At 39.9% G+C, this 20,395-nt stretch overlaps 1 long non-coding RNA gene across 1 annotated transcript; it reads left to right on the top strand.

The window, feature by feature from the left end:
- The first annotated feature begins 3,606 nt into the window (after positions 1-3,606).
- Positions 3,607-20,179, top strand: LOC116672374 (uncharacterized). The gene is made up of 3 exons (XR_004327540.1): positions 3,607-3,617; positions 16,376-16,380; positions 20,052-20,179. It is a non-coding gene; the product is annotated as an uncharacterized LOC116672374 (long non-coding RNA).
- Positions 20,180-20,395: the final 216 nt, after the last annotated feature.

The raw sequence follows: 20,395 nt of genomic DNA, 5'->3' as shown, positions 1-20,395 counted from the left end.
AGGCGCACCAAGGTGTGACATCACTTGATGGGTTTGAGGGCTATCTATCTATCCATCTATCTATATATCATATATCTATCTATAGGCCTACATCTATCCATCTATTTATTACCATGCCATGCAAATCAGGATTTATGACTTTCGTATTCACCTCCAGATTGTGTCCATTTGTAAGGGGAAAAAAAATAAAGAAAAATGCTTTGCTATTGTTTATTTCAGTGCACACACCTCTTACTGTCACTGCACTCAAGATTCTGCCAAAAACTCTAGTGTGTGTGTGTGTGTGTGTGTGTGTGTGTGTGTGTGTGTGTGTGTCTTGTGGCAATTTGTCATTTAGTTTCCACTCAAATTGCTATGCATGGATGATAATGATAGTAACAAAAAACAAACAAATTAAGAAATGTATTGTAAGGCATAATGAACTAAATTCCATCAAAGCAAAAAGATATTTGTTTTGAATATATTTGAATGTGTATCCATGGACAAGACGTTACTGTATATGATCTGCAATTGGCGCTGTCGTTAGAACTAGCCTTCACATACTTCAAAATGTAATATAACAAATAATCATGTAACAATGGGCATTGTGCTGACAGAGATTCAGAGCAGGTGTCCTTGGTGGGAAGGAACTCGCTCTACACCTTCCAAATCAGAGAGGTGTGTCCCTACGTTACGCTTGTCTAGGATATATACTTACCTTCAAGGTCATTAAGGAAAAAGCAGATGTGAAACAGGTGCGGCAACACTAAAAACTCATCACTAATTAGGCTGGGGCTCCTCACATTTTCTCCTACTGGAGAAGGAAGCAGCCAAGGGAGCCTGGTTCTTTATGACTCTCACTCAGAGCTGGAGCTGAGAGGTTTTTATTTACAAGGCTGACGGGTGGGTTCTGCACACATCTGTGGTTACCGTCGTATAGTTTCATGAATATCTCAGGCATGAGATATTCATGAAACTATTCATCTGTGGAGCTGCGGTGGGGCGATGAGATGCCAGTGCGGGCTAATGTGAAGATGCTGCCTCTAGAAAGGCAGCAGTACAGGTGCAGTTGAAACTTGATAATCTGGTGATCAGCTGTGTGACACCAGGCTTTTTTTTGAAGGTCTCTTTTCAAGGCACTTAATCTGTTGTGTGCAATCATCACAGCAGCAATCCATTTCTCACTTTCCGGTCTGTAGCTCCTTTTATTCAGTGACACGTATTTCAAAGCAATATCATTAGATAATATCAGTAAGTATTGATGTACGTATATGTTAGATTAGGCACCGGGCGGTTACCGTTTTCAAGGTTTGAAAATGTCACGGTTTCAAAGTCACTAACATTTTCTGTCATAAGGACAGGAAGTGCAGTTTAGAAATCTGTCTCCCTGCCAGTGTGCAGTGTGTTTAAAAATAAAATACATTGTGTTCACTGAAGAAATTTTTTTTTTCCCCCAGACATTTAAAAAAGAAAAATACATTTTAAAGCTGTAATCGCAATAACGTGAAACCATATTTTTGAAGGTTATCATACTGTTAAAATCCTCCACCTACTATACTACTATAGGCCCACGCCTATAGTAGGTCCTCCTAAGAATGCTGACTCGTAGGAATCACTAGAAAAATACACACAGATTAAAGGAAATCACCAATGAAAGTGTTCTATTGCTTACCATCCATGCGTTCTCTGCTTGGATACTCTTTAGCATAGACCGTTGAAGTGGACTGAGAATAGGCCACTATTTTTGTATCAAAATAAGACACTTGAGAAGTTTTACCAGAGTATAAATACATTTCAAATGACATGCAGCTGTATTTATTGTATGCAGAAGATTGCTAAGAATGTAAATTCATGCAATTCTGTAATTCCAAAACAATACCCCAGAAGATAAATCCTTTGCATGGCCAAAGAGGAAGTGTCTGCGTTCCCCTCGGACTGTTTGGCATCACTGCTTTTTTTGCCGGCAAGACTTTGTCTGGATACAATCTGGATATGAAAAAAACAACAGATTTGGTCTGGCAGCCTGAACACGACCAGCAGCAGAGTAAGGACTAACCAAAGTGAGCAGAAAAAAGTCCTACACGTAAGTGCTCTCAATGAGGTGTGGAGGACTAATTGTTCCGTAGAAATACCGATGGCTTCTCCGGGGAAGACACTTGATGTATGCCTGGCTGCACTCCCAAACACCCCAAAAAAGACTGAAGTGGTAACCAAGCTATCTTTTACTGTACTTTGTGAAAAATGTGAAACGGCATGACTCAGGAAAACCTTCTCCATGTAAAACTGGAAGATCCACTCAACCTTCACATGCAGCTGATGGGGCAAAATTTGGTTTAGAAATACTTTAATTAGCAGGATTACTTTCTGCATTCGCTTATCCACTCATCCAGTTTATTTGGTATGTTTTGAGCAGTCTAGTGTTTCAGGTGGCATGCTGTGTTTTCTAGACGGTAACATAGTGTTCCCTCCGTAGCAGATAGAAAAGAAATCTCCTGTCATAATTTAAAGCAAGGGGGAATGAAACCGCTAAAAGCACTGCCTACCAATGAGCTCTACAGAGCCATGCATTTGTTTGTGGAGGAGACTTTGACACAGAGAAGGAACTAGGCTCACGTCCATGTTTGCATGTTAATAAGACGAGTGTGATCTCTAGTTTTTGGATGAAATGATAACATGAATTAAATCCCATCTATAAAGTAGATTAGTGAGATCCAAGAGTGATGCAATGCACAGCAGTGTGATGGAGTCTTAATGAAGCAGGTGCTAATAGAGATAGTTTAGATGGATAAGTTGGAGTAATGTAAAATTAAACAGACCTTCTACTGGAGGAAACCAATCAGCTTATTTCTATATTCTTATAGATGATCATGTTTGTGAACTGCGGGTTCTGCTGTTTGCCATGTGTAATGGTGTTAATGTACTACTGTATGTCTTTATAATGACTATGCATTATTCAACACCCCATTAGAGGCCATTTATTGGATGGTGATATTTCTTTAGCTAATTGATAGCCTCCATCTTATCTCTGCTCTCTTACACCTGTAAACAGGACAGACTCTAACTCCCTGTTCTTCTCATCTACCTCTTTTCTGCTCTCCTTTGGATTGATCAAAAGACTGTCTGTATATTAAAAAGGAACTGAGATGTGTAATGTATCAATCACGGAGTTATATAGACCCTTTGCAAACACGTGACCATGCCATGACGGACGGCAGAATCACCGGAAGCACAAGCTAAACAGTGTGGTAGATAGGCGAAAAGTTTCATTACTTTCAATCAGTTTGAACTAAATAACACTAAATAAACTGTAATAATAACACTATCTTCTACTTTATGGCTTCTTCTATTGAACAGCAAGTTGTCGTGCCATTACGGGTCGAGGTAGGGTATCTGGAAGGTGCTCACAAAGAGCGGTATTTGGAGAGAGAAGTTGGAGATAGCAGGATTGGATTACCTTCTCCCCCCCTCTGTTTTCAGTCAGCCCGACTTCAGTCCACACGATCTGTCCCACTATATGATAAACGGGGTATCCCCAAACACTGGTGCTGATCTCAACAAAGTCTGGATGCTTTACCGGTTCTTTGTAGCTCTAATTCTAATAGTTGATAATGGTTCTGTGATGTACTTTTTTATGTAATGTTTTTGCCTGATATGTTTAATTTATTGGGAAATAAAGTCAGATTTTTTTTACATTTCATAGGGGTATGTTTTCACCCCTAGCCCTTACCCCTTGGTTTCAAGGGCCAAAGGGTAGGGGCAAGGGGTAAGGGGTAGGGGTAAGATGGAGAAATGGGATTCAGCCTTATTTTCTGTCTGGGTGTTAGCTAATGTTTTTACTGTCAGTGTGTTCTGAGGGACAGTGTGTGTTATCTCAGTGAGTGTTTGGCTGCTCTGAGCCTGTTTTGAGACGTGTGTTAAGAGTTGTGTGCCTTGGAATGAGGTTTGCAGCTGATGTAAATTGTTTAGCTCAGGAGACTGTTGGTAGTGCAGACTGTAGTTAGAGTTTTACACATGTAGCTCCAGCTACGCCCACTGTTGTTTAGCAATCTAAAAACAACTGCAAGTTAAAAGATCAAGGGAACGGCTTTCTTTTTGGGATATGTAACTAGCTAGCTAGGTCAGTGAATAACCGATGTTTGTTAGCTTTGTGGGTGGGTCATCATCGGGTTGGCATGTTAGCAGGAACAGCTGGTTAGCACGGCCGCTAGCTGGTGCAGATGCTTTTATTATTATTTATCAGTCATTGAAAACAGACAGACAGTACATACACATGCTTGTGTTGGTGAAGATTACTATGCAGACACGCACATGAGCGTTTACAGCACATACTGTCCATGCTACAGCATAGCTCTTCCGCCTTCTATCATGGCGTTCATAATTCACGCCAGTAGAGCAAGGAAAGGGTCTATACACCACCACAGATCCAGTGCACACATTGAAATGATTGCACGTGCGTCTGTGTGTTAAACAGATTGTTAGAGACAATCTGGGGGTTAAAGGTTAATGCATTACTGCGGGATAAATGTGTGTACTATGTGTGTGTGTGTGTGTGTGTGTGTGTGTGTGTGTGTGTGTGTGTGTGTGTGTGTGTGTGTGTGTATGAATGTGCCGTGTGCATGTCCATCTGCATTGATTTGCCCAGAGGTAATCTAATGAGTCGTCTGGGGAGAAGCCTTGTGTGATGTGGTGGTCTTGGTCTCAGTAAAGAAGATTTACCAATATTAGCCACGGTGTCTTCTAATGGCTTCAGTCCAAATTGCAGACCTCCTTGTATAGCTATACGCATGGAGGACTCCTAGTCATTTTTTTCATCTCTGGAGTTCATAAATTGGCAAGAAAATCTGAGTGGAAGTATGAGCAGCAGTCCAAATACAGTTGTTGTCACCATGACCTTTGTCTGTCCTTCTTCCCCTGCACTTGGACAAGTTCACATTCCAACACTTATTGTCACTTATGCTAATGAGCTGTGAGACACTATAAAGAATCTTTAATAATCCCCTGAGGTAGCCAGTCCCGTGGAAGAGACTTTGAAGAAGCAGAGAGTGAACCACATCCACATGTGTATCTCATTCAAGGTAAAGCCTTCAATCACCTTCACATAGCAGACACCTCAACGTTTCGCCTAGAGCCACACGCTACATGTGACAGATGTATGTGTTATACCGCAACATCATCGGCAAAACCAATTCAACAATTAACAGCAGAACCAAGCCATACATCAATGTCTAAAGAAAAAAGGTTCAAAAAGTCTCATTTAAGATAAAACATTCAGAGTTTTATGTAGTCTACATGTAAAATATCAGTACTGTTTACTTTCTAAATGTCCTGTTTTTATAGTGTTCTTCTCATGGCAAATCTCAAGGAACACACACACAACAACAAAACATCGGAGTGCTTGAGCAATAATCAATTTGACTGTACCGTGCAAAATCCTCAACAAAGCCAGGGAGGGAGGAGAAACCATAACTCCAATATTCCATCAAACCCAGTCACAATCCAAACCCTTTTTATCCCAGCATTATTAAGACACAGCTCAACATGACCAACAGGAAACACAGAACAAAATCCAATGCGTGATGAAAATACTGTAAGTATAGTTTTAGTATCGTACACACACAGAACTACAAACAAACAAGTGTGGGAAAAACATGTTCCTCTTTATGAAATTATGGCCAAACATGAAGCATGAATCAATAGTCCCTTCAGGATGCTCTTTGTGATGGGTAAAGGTCTTATGTGCCGTAAGCCTTCAGCAAAAGGTTACACCAGAGCAGCACTTGTGCCAACCAGAGAGGTATTTGAAGCAAGCAAAGAAGCACCTGCGGGCCACTTGGACTTTAAGGTAGTTTAATTTGAGGATTTCACTTTGGTCGCCCCTCTGCTGTGACATGAAGCATGGCAAGATCCCAATAGGGAACACACCGCGGAAGCTTTTAAAGGGGCATACCCGTACTTAAGCAAAAAAGAGCAAAAGAGAATTTTCCTTTGAGTAACATTCTAAAGTGATATGCTATGGATTATGATCATGCAACTCAAAGCAAGGTACATATGTCCTGCATCTGACACTCTTCAAACATCATTTCTGACAAATTTACAAAATAAAGCAATAAAACTGGTGCACAGACCACCATCTTACATCAGCTGTCATTTCACACACATTATAACGCCACTCAGGGCATAAGAGAACGTCAACACAACAATGAACAATCATCCCTTCAGAAAACCACAGAATCACAATTGACCACTGACAACTGGCACTCTGAACACACACACACACACACACACACACACTCACACACACACACACACACACACACACACACACACATCCAATTATGTACAGAAAACATGTATAGTATGTACTATACAACATGTAGCTCAGCGTAAATTCTTTCAGGAAGACCTAACTTTTAATTAGTGCACTCAATTCAGCTGTTATCCTAATGTATATCCTAATGTATTTTTGCTGTATATCACTGTGGCATATATGCAACTAGTCTCTCCTGATTTAAATATACTGTAGCTCAGCGTAAATTCTTTCAAGAAGACATCATTTAATCAATGCTCTCTTCCTAAATGGAATTAGCTGGTGGAGGCGTAGGCCTTCCTGCTAAACCAATCAGAATCATACACAAATTGCAAGGGCCAATCACAGAGTCACATCCAGTGCTATTCAGCTGTCATTGCAGGCAAACAGTGCAACCCTCCACCCCCCTTCCACCTCCAGTCATCTACTCCAGTTGACCGGTCCAGAGCCTCCTTCAGTCTGGTCTTCGGGCTCCTTCGTCACCACCACCGGTGTCTAGATTCCATCTGGAGGTCTGATGGTTCTCTACCCCTATATGGATATATGAAATATTCGTATAGCGATGGAGTCTAATCGCCAAAGACTTTGTACATTTTATTGAGCTGTACAATAAACCTAATTTGCATATCAGCAAACATGTCTCTCCTGCTTGAAATGTTGTTTTAGTAAGACATGCATTGATCATAGCAAATATTGTCTTCATTATACTCGTTTCTTCAGCCATCTCTTCTTCTTTTTCTGCTACCATAAGAGGGAGTTTGCCATCCACAGCTCCTTGAAAAATATTTGCATGTGTTTCATGTTTTTTTTATGTAAGAGCTGGACAACATTGACAGACCAATATCCAATTTGTATTAAAATTGTTCCATTACGGCTTCCTCTGCTTGCCCTTTTCTATCTTCTCTGTTCCAGATTTGCCTTTCTGCCTTTTAGCTCGATTCATCTATGAAATGTGCTACTGCCATATCGTCCTTCCTCTGTCATTCCCTCTGCTGCGTTATTCCTTTTTCATTCTCTTTTCTGGCATTAGCTGCTCAGCAACATCAAGTGGCAATTGGTGGTACAGAAAAATGGAGGGAGAGAAACAGCACATTCAATGTGAGGGGTCGTAAGTCATTCTGCAGTAGCTGGTGGCTCTGAAAAACACTTGGAACTTTGATCTCTACTAACGCGGTCATTCACTGAGTAACAGTTCTTTTATTTGCCATTTACAAAACAACACATTTTATTTGAAATGGAGCTAATTGATGGTACCCTGTGGATTTCTTAAACACGTGTGAAGCTGCACTGCTGATTTCTTTTTTTGCTGCTTCCCGGCATTATTCCTATTCATTGCGGGGCGGCTGTGGCTCAGTGGTAGAGCGGTTGCCTGCCAATCGGAGGGTTGGTGGTTCGATCCCCGCCCCTGCAGTCATTGTCGAAGTGTCCTTGGGCAAGACACTGAACCCCAAGTTGCCCCCGGTGCTGCGCATCGGAGCGTGAATGTGTGTGAATGTTTATCTGATGAGCAGGTGGCACCTTGTACGGCAGCCCCGGCCACAGTGTATGAATGTGTGTGAATGGTGAATGTTTCCTGTAGATGTAAAAGCGCTTTGAGCAGTTGTTAAGACTGGAAAAGCGCTATATAAAAAAAATACAGCAGCAGCACAGCACTAACATGCGCACCATAAGAAGTGATGCACATTTCTGAAGACTGCCAACATCAGTAATGGGTATCACCAGCTAGTGGCAATAACCTGTGAAAGCCTGTAAAGCATTATTACCGTATCCCCCCAATGTTAGACAAGTCGATACATACCCTTCTCATCTCCGTGCGTGCTGTAACTCTGTCTGACACGCCTAGCGTTAGCTTAGCCTAGCACAGATGCTGCAGGTTTGAAGAGAAAATAAGGAAAACTGCAAGCTGGTGGCACCAAAACCTTCAAAACGGTTTTGCAAAATGTTTTATGAGATTTACTGTAATTTTATGTCCGCCCACCTACAGTGCCGAGAAAAAGAAAGTGAAACCTTTGGACTTTCTGACATTTATGCTCAATGTAAAATGTGGTCTGATGCTCATCAAAGTCACTAGAATAAACAGATACACTCTATGTAAACTAACAACACTCAAGTAACGGTTATTCAAATTGGCATATTTATTCAAAGATCTCAATATTAAAAATCCAAATAGGCCATTTGTATGGGAACTCTTTCACAAATGACCTCTAAGGAAGCTACTACAAGTCAGATTTCCCCATCAATGAGTTGAAATTGTAGTTCAGTCACATGTGTAATTCAGATAAGGCAAGATGGCAAAGAAAGATTTATAAAAGGTGGAGGAGAACTCTTGGGTTACAGTTAAGGATCTGTCGAAATATCTCAAAGTTGCTGGGTCGCCATTTATGTCTCAGCAAAAAGAAATCTATAGGGCGACAATTGGAAGGGCACCATGGAGGGAAGCACGGTTCTCCCTTGATGACATTGTACATCTAAAATTGGCCACCTGAAAGTTCTATTATGTTACGGAAAATATGTTCTGTGAAAAGTATACAAAAACAACTATGAAACAAAAGAATATATATTTTTTGCAGAAACACCTTACACTTTGTTTGGAGTGATAAAGCAAAGTAATAGCCTATCATAACACCATCCTTAAAGTGAAGCATGGAGTAGGTATCAACATCATTTGTAGTTGTTTTGCTGCCACTAGACCGGAACAACCATTACTCATTCAGAAAACAATGCAAATGTATAAAAATCACTTTCACAAGTTGAAGTTTCAGGGTAGCTGTCAGAATTCGATGCTGAAAGGTGGGATATATCTAACACAAAAATGCTCAAATACACAGTGAAACATACAGAGATGAGAAGAGTAATGTTTCAGAAGGGTTCAAGTCAATGCAGGTATCAAATAAGGAATTTAATCAAAAAGTTTTGTATGGGAACGTTATCTAAAATTCCTCCTGCACAATGTGGAGAAGTGATCAACACATGCAGGAAACATTTGGTTGAGTTCACTGCTGTAAAGTAAGATTTAACTAGTTACTAAACCCAAGGGTTTACTTTTCTTTTCCAAGCTGATATTGACCTGTTTGAGCAAATAATTCAATAAATAGGCTAAATCAAAACATAACTTTTTTTTTTTTTTACTGGCAGATGTAGCTTCACCTTTCTTGTGACTTTGATATTGAACTACAATTTATGACTAAATTATGTAGAAAAGCAGAGAAAATACTTTTTTATTGGCACTGCACATGTTTTACCTGTGGGAAATTTGAACTGCCCCGGTTGAAGGTGCTGCAATTATGTGAAGTTGTTGTGTACTTATAAGACTGGGTTCGCTCCAAAACATGGTTCCCAATGATATACATGCCTAACTTAATGGCAGTGGCTTAACGAGCCAATACCGGGCCCTTATGCAAGATTATCAAGGTGGGCCCCACTTCTACTGCATGTGATAACGGTGCAATGTCCACAAGTCGGCTACCATAGGATCGTAGAGACAGCATATGAGATGAGATGACTGACAAAATCAGGAGTAGCCTACGCGCATCACAACAACAACAACAACAAAAAAACGCACACAAGGGCAGTCCCTCCTGGATTTTGCGGCCTTCTTTTGAAATTGTTGAAAAATGACAATAAATGCAATAAAAGTTTGTTACAATGAAGTTGCATGAGACAATGAAAGGTGCAAAAAAAGATGGGGTGTTTTTTGTATAGTTCTTTAAAAATAAAAAGGAAACTTGTTTTGGGGAGAATAATAATTAGTACTATTAATTAATTACTCTGGGCTGAGATTTCATAGTAACCTTACCACAAAGGCACAGGATGCTACAAATGATGGTATGATATGAAAATGGCTGGTGGATTTAAGACAAAAAAATAATCATTTATTGAAGGAATCAATTTGAACATGTCTGTCAGTGGCTTGTTAATCTTTACATTGTTAGTTATTTTCCTACCCGGCCTGGGACACGTTCATACGGCTACAAAAGTAATTAAGACTCTCAGCTCCACACAACCCTCTCTGTATTTCTCGGTATGACTATGTTTAGAAGATTGTGTCATCCGGCAACTTTCGCACGCAGACCCTCTGGTAAAGATAATTACCTCTTCTGAAGAGTCCATCCTGTTTTTTAATCCTCTGTGTCCTCCTTGGCTACTAGCAACTGCGTGGAGGAGGGGTGGGGGCCGCGTTCGATCACGGAAGGCTTGTATCTTGTGGACCCGCCGATGGTGTTGTCGTTATTCAGAATTTCTCATGGGGGCGACAGAAACTAAGCCTTATAGCTTTAACAATACTGATTAATAGATACATATTTGACATGGCTTTATAGGGGTGACCCCAAACGTTACTGCATTGTTTCCATCACTTGAACACTCGAAACTTGTGAAAAGATATCACATCTCTACTACCAGCAGGTTCAACATCATGCCTCTTGCAATTCACCTCATACCCTTGCTGCTACATAACAAGTGGCACACTTGAATGGTCAAATGGAGGCAGCGTTAAAGGTGTAACTTTCCCTTCCAAGGTGCAACAAAAACAACAGGAAAGTCAGGGCGATCTCAGTCGAGCACAGTCTTCACTTGCCCACACGCTTCTAGTTTAATCAGAACATCTAAATCACCTGTGTGGGTTTACCAGGGGTGTGCATGGCCTATACGGACAAACACCATCCTCCTCTTTCACAGAGGATTGAAAAATACAGGTGTCAATTATAAAATAATTCATGATTTTTATGATTTCATTTAACTGCGTCAGTTTCAAGGTGTTGCTATTGTGCAGGCTGATGACAGTGAGTCCTTATTGTGAAAATTGAAATCTGTGACATAGTCTACTTGTGAAAGAAGGGCTCAACGTGTTATGTAAAACAACGCTGAATGCAGGATACCTATTATTAAAAGTAATGATTTTTTTCACATGAACATTTTTAATGCTATATAATACCTTTTAACTCTATACGTTGCTGGATCTTTACATAATCAGCTAATTTCACTGCCTTTACTTTGGAGAAGTAAGAGTATTGCTTTCTTTTATCATCACTGTAGGATATAAAATAGTCTTCGTGACATGGTGTTGCTTCTTCAAATTAAGCTCAAGAACTGTCAACAACAACAACAACAACAACAACAACACAGGGATCACAATTGGCACAGCTAATTACAATGTACAGTGCTCCAATTAGCTGTTATATAATTGCCTCTTGGATGTTGCTAGTTGAGTGGCCTCTGGAAAATGACTCCTCTTTAGTTTGAACCAAATATAGATCTCTTTGTTATCTTACACAGTAAAATATGCCTTAGCTGGTTAGTCCCATCTGATGTCTAAGAAAGTATTTACCTGCCACATACTTACAAGATTATGCTAATTTTGTCAAAGGGTTAGAGCAATTAACTGAAGACCAAACAATCCTTTCTACTTTAAGCTACTGTAATGAATTTATGTCTATGTCTGAGTGGAAACGCAGGATTCTGCCTGTGGACTTTCTAGAAATAAAGATTTGTAGGGAAGAATGGATATAGATTGCACTAAGTATACAGATAATTGTGAATATGTACAATTTGATTGGAGTTAATGCTTTAATCATTATGAATCAGTTAATGAATTACTATAGTTTTGTCATTTGCTGTGGAAAAATCTCACTCCTATTGGAATTGGACATTCCTGTAACTGCATGGCCAACCATAGCATAGAGCTAGATGGACTTGAAAACAATGACTATTTCGGTTACACTTTATTTCAAGTCCCCCTCATTATCATGCATCAACGGTATTGACATGTGTTTAATATGGATTTGGGGGCCGGGGGTCTGACATAGACAGGAGACCCGGGCATGAGGATGCAGGATGGCTTTGTACACAGAGGACACACTGTGTTAATAGCACCACCGACCACAGCCTTCAAAATACTAAACGAGTTGAACACCAATTTGACACCTTTTTAGTTCTTTCAGGGAGCTAAGCGCTGCAGGTTTCAAGCTGAAAAACAAACACTAAAACCTGTATAACACTCCACAAAATATTGGCGTGGACTCATGCCTGGGCCTGAGAATTTGCTGTCCAATCCTTTATACCAACCACTTAGAGCTTGATGCCATACAGACAATCACCCTGACTACTGATGGTAGTTTCCCCACTGATTGGCTCAACAGTGATGCAGTATGGGTCAGAACAGGCTGGATGCTTGCTGTGTTTCTGCTTTTCTTCTCTGTTTGACATGCTATGCTGCAGAGGTGTGTGGACAAACAGGCTTACTACATCGTGCATGACTGAGGAGACATGGGGAAATGTCCCCTTTGTAATTATCATTCATTTATTTTGAAGCACTTTTAACCTTCATAACACACTTACTGGGGACTCTGAATAACTGACTCACAGGCAGCAGTTCATGGTCCAATATTGGCTCCATTTATCAGTCTAACACTAATTTATATTGAGCTTTCAATCCTCACCTTAAGGCAGTGAGGAGGATAACTGCTTCCCACCCACAAAAATGCTCATTTACTTGTACTATGAACAGCAGCTCTCCTGCTCTAACCACCTACACCTCTCAATCACACAAGTTAAGTTGGCAACAAGTGAAGGCCCATTCTGTAGGGTTTGTTGAAAGTCCTTCTGGGAGACCAAAGAAAATCATTAACTGAGAGAGAAGGCGACAGAAAGCAGCTTCAAGAGCAGTGTAAATTATAACAGTACATCCCAAAATGACTCCTGGCATATATTGATTGTCACATGCTGATTAAACCTTAAAGCCTTAGGTTATTTAAGGACAGATGATCCCATTAAGACTCAATCTATTGCTTTAAGACTCATACTTTTAAATTAAAAGTGCCTCCATCATATGGATATGGATATTAAAATTAAGGTAATATAAAACCAGGAAAAGACACCACTTACCATATTACGATATATTCAAAATCTAAGGCGATATCTAGTCTCATATTGCAATGTCAATACAACATCGATATATATATATTTTCATCGATATCGATATATATATATATATATATATTGCCCAGCCCTAATTCATAGTTTGAAACCTACAAAAAAAATGAATCAAGGGGAGTTAAAAGCAAGAGAGTAAAAATGCATCTTCAGATTTGATATAAAACTGGCAATTGTATAACAGGATTGATATAGCGTGGGAGGGAAAAGGCAGAAAAGCAAATGTTAGCGGCTAATCTCACATTTCGTATAACACTAGGCATGCTGCAACATTAGAACAATACTGTTTCTTTATTATATTGTTTATTATCAACTGTTAAGAATGCTGACTTTGGGACTGGACATGTAGCCTTTAGCCTCCATCTCTTGGCACAATATAATGAAACACCTATGGAGCTATCAAGTGCATATTCAAGACCTTATGGGTCTTGCTTTAGTACGTATTCAAATGTCAACCAAAGAAAGCCTTTTCAACCAACTCATAAAGCTGACACTAGCTTTATTAGCTTTCTAGCTAAAGGTTGTAAAATCTGCTTGAGAGACAGTTGTCATTTCAGCTGTCAATATCAACTCACTAACAAGAAATGAGAAGCCTGCTGTTGTCTACCGCTGCCTGAAATCTGCCACCTATTGTTACAAACATGTCTATCAGTTTGAGTGGTAAAACGCATATGTACGATACTGTGTGAGAATGGAAAGCTTGACAAGCATAGCACCAGTGATCAATAGGAATGGGACTGAGTGAACGGTCAATGCCTGCCTAATGCAACACAGGGAAAGTTAAAGGAAATTTCCAGAGATGTTTAGTTTCTGTAGTAAGGGTCCCCTCACTGACCCCATACCCTTTACTGCAGCTTAATACAGGACACTGACTCATCATCTTCCCTGTGTTTATTATCGCAAGGCTTCGAGCACACACTTTCTTTCTGAGTCTGTGTGATTAAGGTATGGGTCAGCTCATTCTCTCCAAAGCCCTGAGGAGAGACATTTTTCAAATTTAAATGCAGAATTATTTTTCTAGCTTCCGTCTGCAGTCTTAGGGTCCTATCTTGCACTCAGCGCAGCGCAAAACGCAAAGTGTCTTTCCTAGTATAAGACCGACGCAGGTGTCAATTTCCCGTCCAGCGTCCATGTCATTTCAGTAGCAAAGGCACCTGCCCCCATCTTTGCCCCCATGGGCGTGCTGGTCTTACAGGAAGGTGTGTTCAGGTGCATTCTTGTATTGCTATCTTGAGTGAGCTGGAATGTGATTGCGCCATTGACCAACGAAAACCTTGTCTAAAGTCAATAACGCAGCATTTCATTGCTATTTTAACGGTGTATTAGTGCACCTACGCTCGAGCGCAGCGCATGCAGGCTATGCTTGTTACACACACACACACACACACGCACACACACGCACACACACACACACACGCACACACACGCACACACATGCAGCAGCACACACACATGGAAAAGATTAAAAATAAAAAAAATTACAATGTGAAAAAGTTTTATGATATGATCTGCTCGCCCGCTTTCACGCACGAGCAGATCAGTTTCTTCTCCTGGAAATCTCTCCGCCATCATAATTGCAAGGCACCAAGGTACAAACGTGCCTGGCTTTTAAAGGGAATGGGAGATGACACTCTGATTGGTTTATTGCATGTTACACACCTATGATTAATTAAGACACTCAGCACAACCCTGCTGAACCATACACCTGGCGCACGGACCCTTTTTTTCTCCATTTAACTAGCAACAGTGGATTCATTCCTGCCCTAAACGCATCTGCGCCAGCTTTCACTTTTCAACTTTGGATGGATATACAGTGTAAAGAGATTCACCTAACACTGGAAGGCAGGACCAAAAATGGTTCCATTCCAAACATTCATGTCATTTAACTTTGTTTTCTTAAAACGTAAACATAAGTACAGTGCTGTATGTCCTGGATAAATTACTTTTTTTCCCCCACATCTTGTGATGAGGTCTTATGCATGCCCATATGGGACTTAATTAAAATAATAATACAAACTTAAAAATGAAATTCAATAAAAGCATATAAGTTTTCCACTAATATACGAGTGATCCTAATTTAGATTAGATTACACTATGCAATTTCCTTTTGCATTGTAAATTGCATTATTAATCAGAACAACAACTTTTTCTTTTTGGGACGGTATAACCAACTCGTAGTGGACAATAGCAGGTGCCTGAACTTCTGTACATATATACATATATACATACATACATACATACATACATACATACATACATACATATCACGTCACATATACATTAGGGCCTAATATAGAGTCAGGTAGCATGGCATATCATAGAGACCACACTGTGCTGCTTTGGAGGGCTCTTTCAACTCAAAGGATTAGCCCAGTGATGTGTGACATTATCAATTTTCAGCTCAAATATGGGATTTAGCTCACATCAAGTATTCCAGTTACTGGTCAAATAGAAGTGCACAACAATTGCCTCTAACTATGTAAATTTAGATATTATATACATTTATAAATATTGGGAGTCAGATAGTTTTGGAGCTGCAGAATAAATCTAGGATATAATCCTGTAGTATTTAGTATTATTATCAGTTATTTATTCAGAATTTGATGCTACCTGTTCTGCACATAAACACAATTGCAATGAATAAAAAAAGTAATTGGATCCAGAAATGCTATTCGTTTTGATAGTGGTGATAAATAAAGAGGGTCTGGACATAATGTCAGAGCTCCAAAATGACGCCAGCACTTTGCTATTGTGTAGTTTATTTCCAAAAGGAAAATGCCAATCTCCCAGGTAGAATATTTTCCCTCTCTGAGTGTGATAGGACTTCAAATGGCCGTGGTGTGAATAAGGCGGTTGAGGAGATGTGGGCTAAATATCAAATCCATCAGAGGCAGGTCGATAGGTGTGACCTTGTATATGGAGCGTTCTTTCTAACTTGTCTCGTAAATCATGACAACAGAAGAGCGTTTTAGGAGGAAACAGTGGATGGGATATATTCTTCTTAGATTTTTATGGCTTTCCCCTATTCTTGTCACCCTCCCAGTGGTGTTCAGATCTTTTAATTGAGTGGAAGTCTCAATACTACACTGTATGCACGTACTGTCAAAGCCATGCCTTTCAATAGTACTCAAATATTGGTAAATTTTGTTGAAAATGTAGTTAAAGTATAAAAAGTAAAAGGGATTATTATGCAATGGTTCATCAGACAGACGCATTATTATACACTGACCAAAATTATAAACCCCCATTTTCATAAGCAGAACTCAAAGATCTGACCTTTTCTATGTACACAAAAGGCCTATTTCTCTCAAATATCTGTCTAAATCTGTGTAAGTGAGCAAAATAAAAGTGTTGCATTTATAATTTTGATCAGTATAGATACATTATTAGATTGTTAATGCATCAAAGCAAAAATAGCATTTTACTTTTGTGTTGTGGTTTACAGTGGAGTTAGTTTTTAACTAGTTTACTACAGTGGTTCCCAACCTCAGCTTTAACAAAACGGCAAAAACCTTATAGACAAATGAATTGTGGCAAGAAGCCTCGTGACTCTGCTTTTATGTAAGTTGTCATAAGCCAAAACAGTTGGGAACTACAACTTTATTCTTGGACTTGCAGTTTATTATGCATCTTATGTTTTCTTGAAGGAAAACTTGCCAGGATAATTACAAAGTAGTCTTACCACTCAGGTCTTTTATGAGCACATTGAAAAATGCTCATGAAATCAGGTTGATGGAAACCAGCTTATTGTGCATACTCTTCTCAAAAAAGAAAGAGTAGATATATTAATGTACCATAAGCATGTAAGGACTCATGCTTAAGGACAAATGAAAGAATCCTTCAAGCTGAAAAAATATGCAATTTGAAAACAGTTGAAACTGATTTGTGTTTGGGCGTTAGGACAGATAACGGACTATTTAGCCGTCAGAATAATAGGCCATCTGACCTCGGACATGGCAGCTCAGCTGCATGTTACCTTATATTCTTTCTATAGCGCTGTAGAGCGTGCGTCTCGCAGCTAGATTTTAGATTCGATTTTTTGACACACGGATTTTCATTTTAGAGCATATGAAGTCAAGAACATGCATACAAAATATTGAATGTAAAAAAAAAAAAAAAAAAAGAATGAGAAAAATACTGCATGATTGTAAACCAGGCAGGCGCGAGGCCCCTAGAGACGCGAGGTCCTGTGTGGTCGCACAGCTGTTACAAGCCACGCTACGGTTCTGACGGCCGTCATGACAACGTGTCAACTCGGCTGTAGAGGAGAGAGTTGGGGTTAGCCGCTGCGACTGAAGGGGGTTGTTTTTATGAAAAACAACACCAAAACCCCTTTCTTTTTATAATGTTATTCTATAATAATTACAATGCAGGAATGTGCAGAATTGGAAATGAGGAAAAGTCCAAGCAGGAGGGAAACGGCAAAAACAATGACAGAATAATTCCAATATTTTAAATCACAGCTGTCAATGGTGTGGGCCGTGGCGGTTCTTTTATTAAAAGGCATTGATTCTGAATACGGGCTGGGTGCAATTCTCTGTGGATTTAGTGATTCAGATTTTCATAGTACTTACATATAGCACCTCAACCCGCTTTCTAATTAAAAATAAACAATGAAATGTACATTTTTACACTATGGGAGTTTTAAATTTAAGCTTGTGTTGTTACCATACCAACCAACATTTACGTTCCACTCCTCATAAAGGATTTGCTAATTAAATCCTGGCTTTATCTTGCCTAACACTGTGAAACAAAAGCTGAGAGAGCAACGAGAGAAGAAATGGAATATTGGACCATATCACGCATACACGCATTATACACACAGTGGTAATTGCCCAACCACCTAACACCAGCAGGTTCAAAGAACTAATGATTCACAGAATCAATTCTGCAGCCACTCTCATAGACGAGGTCTGCTTTAATGTATACAACAACTAACAAATAAATGTTTCTTCATAATATACCCACACTAGGCCGGCATAACACATGAGTATTATTACGTTATTCTTCAGAGAATGCAGCTATTCTCCATATGGTCAGATTTGTCTTGCCTAATCATTAATCCAACATTAGAGATATCCCTTCCTTATGTTGCTTTTTTCTCTTCTTTACTTATTTTCCTGGGATGGTTTTGAGTAAAGAAATGGCTTTTGAAAAGACTACCTGTTAAATGTTTTAACAGGTGCTGCCAAGATCTATTGTGCGTTGTCTTTCCTGCCCAGTGAGATTGGCCTCCCTTGTCCTTGGCTGGTAAACACAATCTTCACGCTTGTCCCTTACCTGCTATTTAAGAGCTCACTGGCTCACTTGCTCCCAGGAGATGCACTAGAATTTATAGGCAGGGAGGTCAGAGAGCCTGTTGTGTCCTGCTCGGGATTCATTGCCATGCACGGCTACAATACCTCATGCACAGGATGGGAGAGTGCAGAGCAGGACTTATCTGAACTTATTCAAATGAGTGCATGTCTTTGAAGCATTTCATAGGGTGAGCTTTGTTACAGGTCCCGGTGGATCTGCTGTTGACAGTCTCTCAGGTTTTCTAACGAGTGGAGCCTTGGCATGTGCCTCGGGGCTTGTTCACAATCACTTGCTGTGCTTCTCTGATCACTCCCTATACTTTTAGATCTCCCCCTTTAAATATGGCCTTTAATTCCACTTGATTTTGAAAGGCAAACACAGAAAAAGACCATATACACTAGGTACAGGTTTAGCGCCATACCACAGAAGTGACATTTCCACTCCATCATTAATGACAGTGCGAGGGGTTTTCCACAAGGATGTTCTGAGAGTGACTGATTCCTTGATTCCACTCTTACTGCAACGATGGATTCACAAAACTCTTCTGGTGGTCACTATCACATGATTACCCTGCAGGGACTGGGATATTAATATTACTACTCGATGATTACTGTAGGAAGAAATGATTTTTGAGAAACTATTACTGTATGAGTATAATGATAAGTAAGCCGGTTTTTCTTTTCACAGACAAGTTTTCTAGTCTGCCGCTAAATGCCGAAGAACGTCTACCAGCATGGAATAACAATGAAAAGCCCCTCATCTCCATGCAAACACACACCATGGTGCACACAGACCAGGGCTCGACCACAACGTTACATTTACGGCAACGACTTTCACAAGTTCACTTAAAACTCCAAAACCGCAATTAAGTCTGTTTCTCTCTACTGTTGTGCTCTCTGCTAAAATGAGCTAACTGTGATCTTCTCATTTTAAAGTCGACAAGAAGGTAAAAAATGTCAAGCTGTTCTTAGAACGGCTGCACTTTTGTCCCTTTGAGAAGCTGAGTGCCCAAAATAAAAGTCACCCACCGAGTAAATTAAATGAGCCAATCAGAACAGAATTAATCTACACATAAATCAGCCAATCTCAACAGATACCAAACTGCCTAAACATATCATGCCTGCAAGACATTTAGTGTTATACACTCACACTTAATTTGTCAAAATCTTTTAATCCCAAAACACACATCTTGACATTCTGTGAAGACTGTGAGTCATGCAGCATCATAATTCATAACCCCAGGGCTACACTGCACCTGTGGATATGAGAAATGGATGATGTTTGTAATGTGCATATGATAATATCCAATGACGACACCAAGGGTCTAAATATAGACAGGGTAGGCAGTGCGGTACCACGTCATTGGCAAACTTTAAAAAGGTCCAATATGGAATATATTTACTGTAATAAATCCAAAATTGACCCCAATGTGTCATCAGATATTAAGGAAACATGCTAAGTTGAAATATTATATATTCTGACAACAATGCTAATGCCAGTATTTTCTCTACACAAAGGGACGGGTATTTAATGTTAGCATTTGTGTACTCACATTGAATTATATAGCTGGAGTACCCGAGTTGGTTACACGCAAAAACAATTAAGACCCAGCCAGTAAAGTGATCCCGACTGGACCTGGCTAACGTCGCCATGCTAACTGCTAATGTTACCTGCAAGGGGGTAAGCCTCTCCTACCTAAGCTTAGCTTCTATGGCGCCATTTTAATGCTACGAAGCCATCACCTGCTGTTAGCATCCCATTGACTGCCATTCATTTTGGCGCCACTTTGACAGTGAATAACTTTCCATCTGAAGCGTTTCAAGACTCTACTTGTCCATTGTTTATTTCTAAAGAAAGACGACAATGTATAAAAGGCTCCAT

This window comes from Etheostoma spectabile, chromosome 22 (assembly GCF_008692095.1).
Source record: "Etheostoma spectabile isolate EspeVRDwgs_2016 chromosome 22, UIUC_Espe_1.0, whole genome shotgun sequence".
NCBI lineage: Eukaryota > Metazoa > Chordata > Actinopteri > Perciformes > Percidae > Etheostoma > Etheostoma spectabile.
Note: the sequence above shows the minus strand (reverse complement) of the source record. Positions and strands in the feature narration are given on the sequence as shown.